Genomic DNA, 8,397 nt, shown 5'->3' on the forward strand with positions numbered 1-8,397 from the left:
TGATGTCTGAACGACGAAACCTGGTCGCTGGTCAAATAAAAATAAAGTGGAAAAGCTAAAAATATTGGTTTTAATCTAATAATATATTACCATACATTAAGTTTACAAACAAATGACATTCAATCTTTAATATTTTTTTACTTCTAAGAATGTCTCGATAAATGAAAACTTCTGAACAATTTCTAGAGAAGCCAAATATGGAAGAATATAACTTGTCAGTACCTACTCCGTACATTTACCACAGCATGGTATGTTCTGTACTAATCAAGGCTTGGCTTATGACCAGTAGTACTTTCAATAAAGTGATTTTAGATTGAACATGACAAAGCATTTAAGCAAAGAAGGCTCGTCTAGGATACTGTTACCATAAGTGAACGGTCTTTTTACCAAAAAGTCTTTTATTTTTTTCAGAGGATAGACAGTATGTTAGAACCATAAATGTATTATCTTGACACCTTTTTTCACCACGGACTATATAATATGATATTTATTAGATATTTGTCAAACAGTTTCTCTTTGCCATTATAACTAATAATTTATGTAACACCTTATATGTTGTATCTGTAAAGAAAAAAATTCTATCTAAATATCATGTTATGACACCATACAAAAAATAAAGAAGAAAACTATTTTATATTGATTCTATTCATTCAGGTTTCTTCATTGTTTATTTTTTTACGTCATTTGATTTAAACAGCAGTAGATCTTTATTCAATGGTGAATAGGGCACTGCATCAAATTACCACAAAAATAACCCGATCGTTAATTGCTCGAAGACAAAGTGATCAGTCCCTACCTACAGATGCTTAATGCTCAATAAATTTTAGTGAAAAAAACATGTGTATTTATTTTGCCTCTAAAAAATGGATTGCAAGACCTTATTTATACACATGCTTTTTTAGAATTACATGGGTAAATAAAAATAAACAATTTAGCTGAATTAAGAATAATTTGATTTTTTAAAACCCCCAAAGTTTCTACTTTTAGAGGCTGCTGTTAGGATAGTAAGAATGGAGAAGAAAAATGTGTTAAAAACATCACAAACACCCAAACTAATCTAAATTAATCTTACAAAAATTTATTTTACAATACGTAGGAATTGAACCCGCGACGCCAGTTTCGCAGTCGAGCGTCTACCCAACTACGGCGATAATTTATTTCACCCCATTTTTTACACAAAAGTTGATTATCTACAATCAATGTCGAATTATAAATAATGTTTCAAACTGTTTGGTACGAATGAAAAAATCATACTGTAAAATATATGGAAAATTATATTTATATCGATGTGAAAGGTATTTTATACATTTACATAGTAATATGGAAAATAAAGTAGTATTGATTTATCAGATTACAGATAAGAAAAAGTAATTTATTAGAAATAAATATTAAAAAATGAATCAATCAATAATAAAAGGTTTCTTATCTGAACAACATCAAACAATTGAAATACCTATTGCGAAATGCGGTGGCCGGTGCAAGGCTTTAAATATAGAGAACGCTAAGACTTTGCTGTAGATGAATAAAAATAAAATAAATAAAAACATTTTGCATCTTAACATCTCAACAAATATGAAGAGGAATAAACAAAGATGTGTTGATATTTACAGGACTAACGACCTGTCATAACCAGCCTATAATGGATAGTAGTCCTGTAAATACCAAACTTCTACATTCTTCTTCATCTTTATTAACATATCAAAATGTATAAATAACTCCTAGGTGTAAAAAAAGATATGTAAACGATGATTTGGAAATACCCAAAATATTGTGGGAAACACTTATTTAAAATATACTTGTATGATATTTAAAAGAAATATTTAATTGGTGATGCATGGTAGGTTTTTAAAATATGCAAGAAAATAATTAAAATTATTATTTCTTCTAAATACTAGAAATCGCAACTAAATAACATAATTATTCAGAATACAATTAAAATTTTCTTGTATAAAGGTTTAATTACCATTTTTATATTATTCTGTTAAACAGTTGTATTGTGAAACCCACTTACATTAAAATATTTATATTTTTACCATTTGTGTTATGTTCTTATATGTGTTTATATATATAAATATATAAATATATATATATACATATATATATATATATAAATATATATATATATATATATATATATATATATATATATATATATATATATATATATATATATATATATATATATATATATATATATATATATATATATATATATATATATATATATATATATATATATATATATATATATATATATATATATATATATATATATATATATATATATATATATATATATATATATATATATATATATATATATATATATATATATATATATATATATATATATATATATATATATATATATATATATATATATATATATATATATATATATATATATATATATATATATATATATATATATATATATATATATATATATATATATATATATATATATATATAAATATATATATATATATATATATATATACATATATATATATATATATATATATATATATATATATATATATACATTTACACATAAAAATTAGATTTTTTTTCATAATTAAAAATACAATTTAAAATTACGCTGTTCTCTCCAATAAAGAAACTTAGCTCTTGTGCTTAGAGATGGTCTAAAACTTATTATTTTTGATTATGTTTGTGGGTGTTCATTTCATTAAATTCAACTTTATGTTTGCTTAATATATATGCAGAGGTTTATATGTAAGTCAACCTTTGTGACATAGATGCTGGCGTGTGATTCTGGAATCTGAGGCTGTTTACATCAAGGTAATTAGTGTTTTAGACTAAACTATGTTACCCTTCTAGAGTGGACTATGAAGCCTGGGACTAATGAAATTGCTTTCAAGTAATTAATTATGCACATCATATAACGCTGCGTCAATACTACCGTACAGCGAGCAAAGAGAGATAGGTATTTCATACATATTGATATATTTAAATTTTGAAAAGAATTTCCAAAAGGAAAAATTAAACTATTTGCTTAAATGTTACTCTGATACATCATTCATTTAGACAATTAAGATTGTCTTTTTACCGAAACTTCTAAATATACAAAGAAAATCTTAGATTTACTAAACATCGTGATATTAATACGAAGTATAAATAAAACAATATTTTTATTCAAAGATAAATGTTTAATTCATTAATGAGAATTGTAAACAATTTAAAGAAACTAGCACAAAATCACAAGCTGTTGACATTAAGATGGATTTTTAAAATTTAAGTCTAGTAAACTCGATCTTTTATTTTGGCATAATTACTTAAATATTTTTTTTAATCTCATCAAAGATGAAGAAGAATATGGAAGCCTGGGTATTTACGGGGCTGACGACCGTCATAGGCTGGTTTAAGTGATCACTTTACACACGTGTAACATTCACCAATTCTACCCATTATTGACAACCACACAACTCAAATTCTTCAAATTCTTCAAATTCAAATTCGGTCGTCAACCCCGTAAATGCCCAGACTTCCATATTCTTCTTCATCTTAGATGAGATGTTAAAAAATAATATGAAAATAACTCCTGTAATTGGAGATAATCCAGATTTTGTGAACAAGTATTTAGACACACTCAAAATGATGTAATTACTTAAATATTTTGAAGATACAAAAAGTAAAATCAGCTCTATGATATGATAGTAAAACATATACTTTTGGCCAATAATATATTGATTCTTAAAATATTAATCTTAAATTTAAACATCTTGTTAAGAATATAAATTTATTTAAAAATTATTTTACAAATGTAAATAAATTGTATCTATTTCAGATACATTAAAATAATATTGTATCGTTCTTCAATATCGCTAATATTATAATACACAAGTGTATAGACACGCACTGTGTGGTAAAAAATATCGCTTATTTTATTTAATCATTTTGATTATTTCGACGCAATCTTTAGTTATTTAAAAATGACGGCCAGTATTCATGTATTGTTTAACTAGGTATTAGTAAATTTCAAAATAAGACAAAAATAGTTATTTATTTAGAATTGTCTATCTGTTAAGTTCAAACCAAAAGTCTAATTAGCTATAATAAGTATATATTGAGAATTTAAGATTTTTTCGCTTTATTTTTCTAGTTGGATAATAAATTAGATTCCAAGTTGTTATTTTTTTCTTTAAGAAAAATACCGATATATTACTCTAGGTATCTTTAGAATTATCTCTAACTAAGGAGAATAGTACGAAAATCGATATTTTTAGAAGGTATTTGGTTCGTGCTCTGGGTAAACATTCTGAAACTATTACAAACCTTACCTCTCATTATAAATTTCGACAGCAAAGCATCTAAGCTTAATGAATTTTCTATGTTTCTCGAGCTCAACTCATTTGGCTTTGGTGCTTGTTTACCCGGTAGATTTTGAAGGATTTCAATCAGAAAAGCTTTTCAAATATCTGCTTAACAGAATATGTAAATACTCATATAAATATTGTATATTCCTCGGTTTTATAACAAATCTAGGAGCTAACTTTATCACTGTATAAACGCGCCATATTTCAAAAATAATGGGTAGTACATATATTGTAAATAAAAAATGTATTTTTTTAAGGTCAATAAAATTTTAACGGGATATGAAATACATTTGTTTTGAAATTGCGACGTTGGGGTTGATACAATAACCGTTTTATATATTTCTGTTATAATTTTAGGACCTTGGTATATTAAAACAATTATTAACAAAAATTTAGTTGATTTTTTTTTCACATTGGTTTAAAGTTTAAAGCGAATGATTAAATATACAACTTTTTCTCTTATAATTGTTACATGAAATGTGCCTGTATGTATAGTAAAAATTTTCATATATCCTAAAGTTGGATGAGGTAGTATTATAAGGCATCTTATATTATTTATTGATTCGGCATTGACTTTGTGGAATGACATGATCATTTTAATAAAATTAAACACTTGAATATACCACTTTATGGAGTTTTATTTTAATTTACGACTAGTTTCGAAAACCACAGATGTTTTCATCTTCTGGTACAAATTAAACTTTAAAGGTTTAATTTGTACCAGAAGATGAAAACATCTGTCGTTTTTGAAACTAGTCGTAAATAAAAATAAAACTTGATAATGTGGTATATTAAAGTGTTTAATTTTAATAAAATAAGGCATCTTATTCTTCTTGTTGTTCTTTTTCATTCGTCCCTTCCAGGCTGAATGTAGGCTTTTTCTGTTTTTTTCTTCTTCAGATTTCTCTCGTTTAGGCTTTTTCAATCCATTTACTACCCGCGACGGGGACAATGTCATCGGTCCATCTTTTCTGGGGCCGACCTCGTTCACGTTCCAATGGTTTCCACCGCAATACTCTAAATGGCCATCTGCAATATCTGCTATTATATTAATTTATAATTATTTTTTTTCAAATGGAAAGTAGAACAAATCACATTATTATTATCCTCAAACCTTTATCCGCACCCAATGCTGCATAAGGCAGTAAATCGTTTCGACGTAGTCATTATATTGATTATTAATTGCATGAAGGCTAGGCGATCAGTCCTTTGCTTCTTGTACCATTCCAGGGTGATATTGAATAAATTACTTTACTTTTAAATAATCAACTATCGAGTTAACATGACTTTGTTCGGATGCAGTACCCTATACACCATCTGAGTGCGGATAGGTCAAAAAGGGGAAAAACAATTTGAACGAGTGGATTTCCATAAAATGCATGTAAGTTTTTGGACTAATTTCCAATCGCAACAACGAATATTTTAAAGTTACCACTTCCACCCCGTATAATATTTCAATAAAAAATATTATAAGGGAGTGGAGGTGCGAGAGAAAAAATTTAAAATAGGCATATGTTTACTGAGAGATCAAAAAAATTAAAAACATTTACTGGACAGAAGACTTTACCATACATTGCGGCCAACGAGATACCAACGGATCACCGCCTTCCCAGAAAATCACCAAAGAGATGGACGGATGGCTGGGCGTCAACATCATATGAGTAGTCACATCTTGAAAAAAAATTAGATCTTCAGAACCGATGTAAGAATAAAAAGAATAAGAAGAAGAAGACTAGAGAGAATTATATTTAATTATATAAGCAATGCACTCTAACGTTAATGATGCAACTTACCTCGTAAGTTCAATGGCAATCTGACAAGTTACTTTCTCTGCCTTGAATCAAAACAACTGTGGCAGGATATCTGCATAAATTATTGCTAATGTATTTTGCTTATATAATGCAACTGTTTGATACGATTTTCCAGTCTCGGACACCATGCCTAGAAAATAAATGATCTACAACAGTCTGCCTCGTGTCGAATAGGAGAATAAATACTTCCTTTTGTTTTTCTGTGTGTAAACCCATAAAAATGTCGAGAAAACATGTCTTGTTATTACAATGGAGTATAATGATTAAAGAAAACACTTGTTTTTTACTACTTGAGTTTTATTATAGACTACATGTTTCAAAAGTTAAACTTCCATCATTCAAGTCTGTATAATAACTTGAATGATGGAAGTTTAACTTCTGAAACATGTAGTCTATAATAAAACTCAAGTGGTAAAAAACAAGTGTTTTCTTTAATTATTGTAACATGTCTCACCACAAAGTTAATGCCGAAACAATAAATAAAATATGGAGCATAATATTTTAAGCGAATTCAAGTACCTACAATACTAAGATGTTTGGCAAATCATGCCAAGATTTTTTTTCTTAAAAGTTTCTGTTTAATGTTATTTGAAAATAATGTCTGCGGTGTTTGGTTAATTCATGATAAATAGTGTGAATTTAGCTTGTTTTGTTCATTAGAGAAGTTTTCAAGCACAAAGCTTTTTCTTTAAAGAGAAAACTAATATATCTCGTACTGAAGTTTAATAGGAACGAATAATACTTATCTGAATATAATACTTTTGAAATTATCGTAATTAAGCTATGAACCACAAATGTAACTAAAATTTTATATATTATCAACATTCTAAGATTAGAAAATATTAATTTATATTCCTCACAAAATTGGGAACTTCTTAATACTAAGTATTACACAAATATAACATGAAACCACTTTCACCAAAAAAAAATGGTAGCAAGGTACTTTTAAAAAATCGTGTTCAATACATCTATGATTTAAAATATTAAAACACATATTATTGGTTCATAATATATCCACATATATTTTTATATCGTGAGCACTCTGTAAAAAATTACCATAGGAAAAAATTAATGTGCTGACATGGCTTAATACTTCTGTTTTTTTTTCTGAACCTTTTTTTATACTGTTTAAAAAAAACATGAAGTGGAAAGTTAAAGTAACATTTCAATTAAATTTGAGAAACGAATTCATAAAAAAACTGTAAAATGTTTAACTATTTTGTCAAAATTATATATGTATGTACTTAAGTTTTGTATCGACTTTTTTTGATGGAACTGCATTTTGTTGAATACGGATTTAATAACTGCATTTTATAGTTTGTGGAAAAACTGTATAGTTGTTATTTTATTCTTTAAAATTATATACGTTCACTTGTCCTTTTATCCTTACCATATATATTGTAAAATACAGGAAATAGAAATTTCATTAATTCAGGTATGTTAATTTTTTTGTTTGTTTTTATATTAAACTCAAAAATAATATTTCGACCTCTATTCGCACCGCTTCGGATTAATATGGTATTTACTTGATCGTTAACTATTATATATAAAGGCTAGGAGGTGATCAAACCTACGCTTGGGATTCAAGGATGTAAGCAGTGGAATATATTTGATACGATATTGAAAAAGCAAGAGAAGGAACTCACGGCGAATGACACTATTACTTTATGGAAAATGAAATGGAAAATGTATAGTAGGTACGATTAATTTAAGAGAATAAGGTACATAACTATCACGATTGCTTTTGTAATTAGAAAAGCTTGTGTGGACTTTTAAAAGTACCTACCTAGCAACTAAATATAAAACTACAAATTATTTATTGATTTGACACCAGTATATTTAATTAATATGATAATTTTAATATAAAAATAAAATACTTGTAAAACCTTTTTGATTTATGTTTTAACTGACAATTCTTGGTGGAACTGCATTTTATAGAATAAAATAACAACTTTGTAATTTTTTCCACATGAATTTTATTTGACTAGCAATCGGGTTTCATGGAAACTTACATCATCAGACCAGTCTGATGATATCGGTTAAGACGATACCCGGTTGCTGGTCAAATAAAATTCATATGGAAAAAAATTATATGGTTGTTATTTTATTCTATAAAACCTTTTAGTTTATTAATGTAAATACGACTAATATCAAGAACCGTAGATATTCTCATCAAGAAGTGAAAGTGCAGTAATGCATATTATTTATTTTACAAGCGATACATCTCTGTGATTTTTGCAAGTTCA

This window comes from Brachycentrus maculatus, unplaced genomic scaffold, assembly GCF_059751285.1.
Source record: "Brachycentrus maculatus isolate JH-2025_06_01 unplaced genomic scaffold, ASM5975128v1 h1tg001160l, whole genome shotgun sequence".
In the NCBI taxonomy this organism is placed as follows: domain Eukaryota; kingdom Metazoa; phylum Arthropoda; class Insecta; order Trichoptera; family Brachycentridae; genus Brachycentrus; species Brachycentrus maculatus.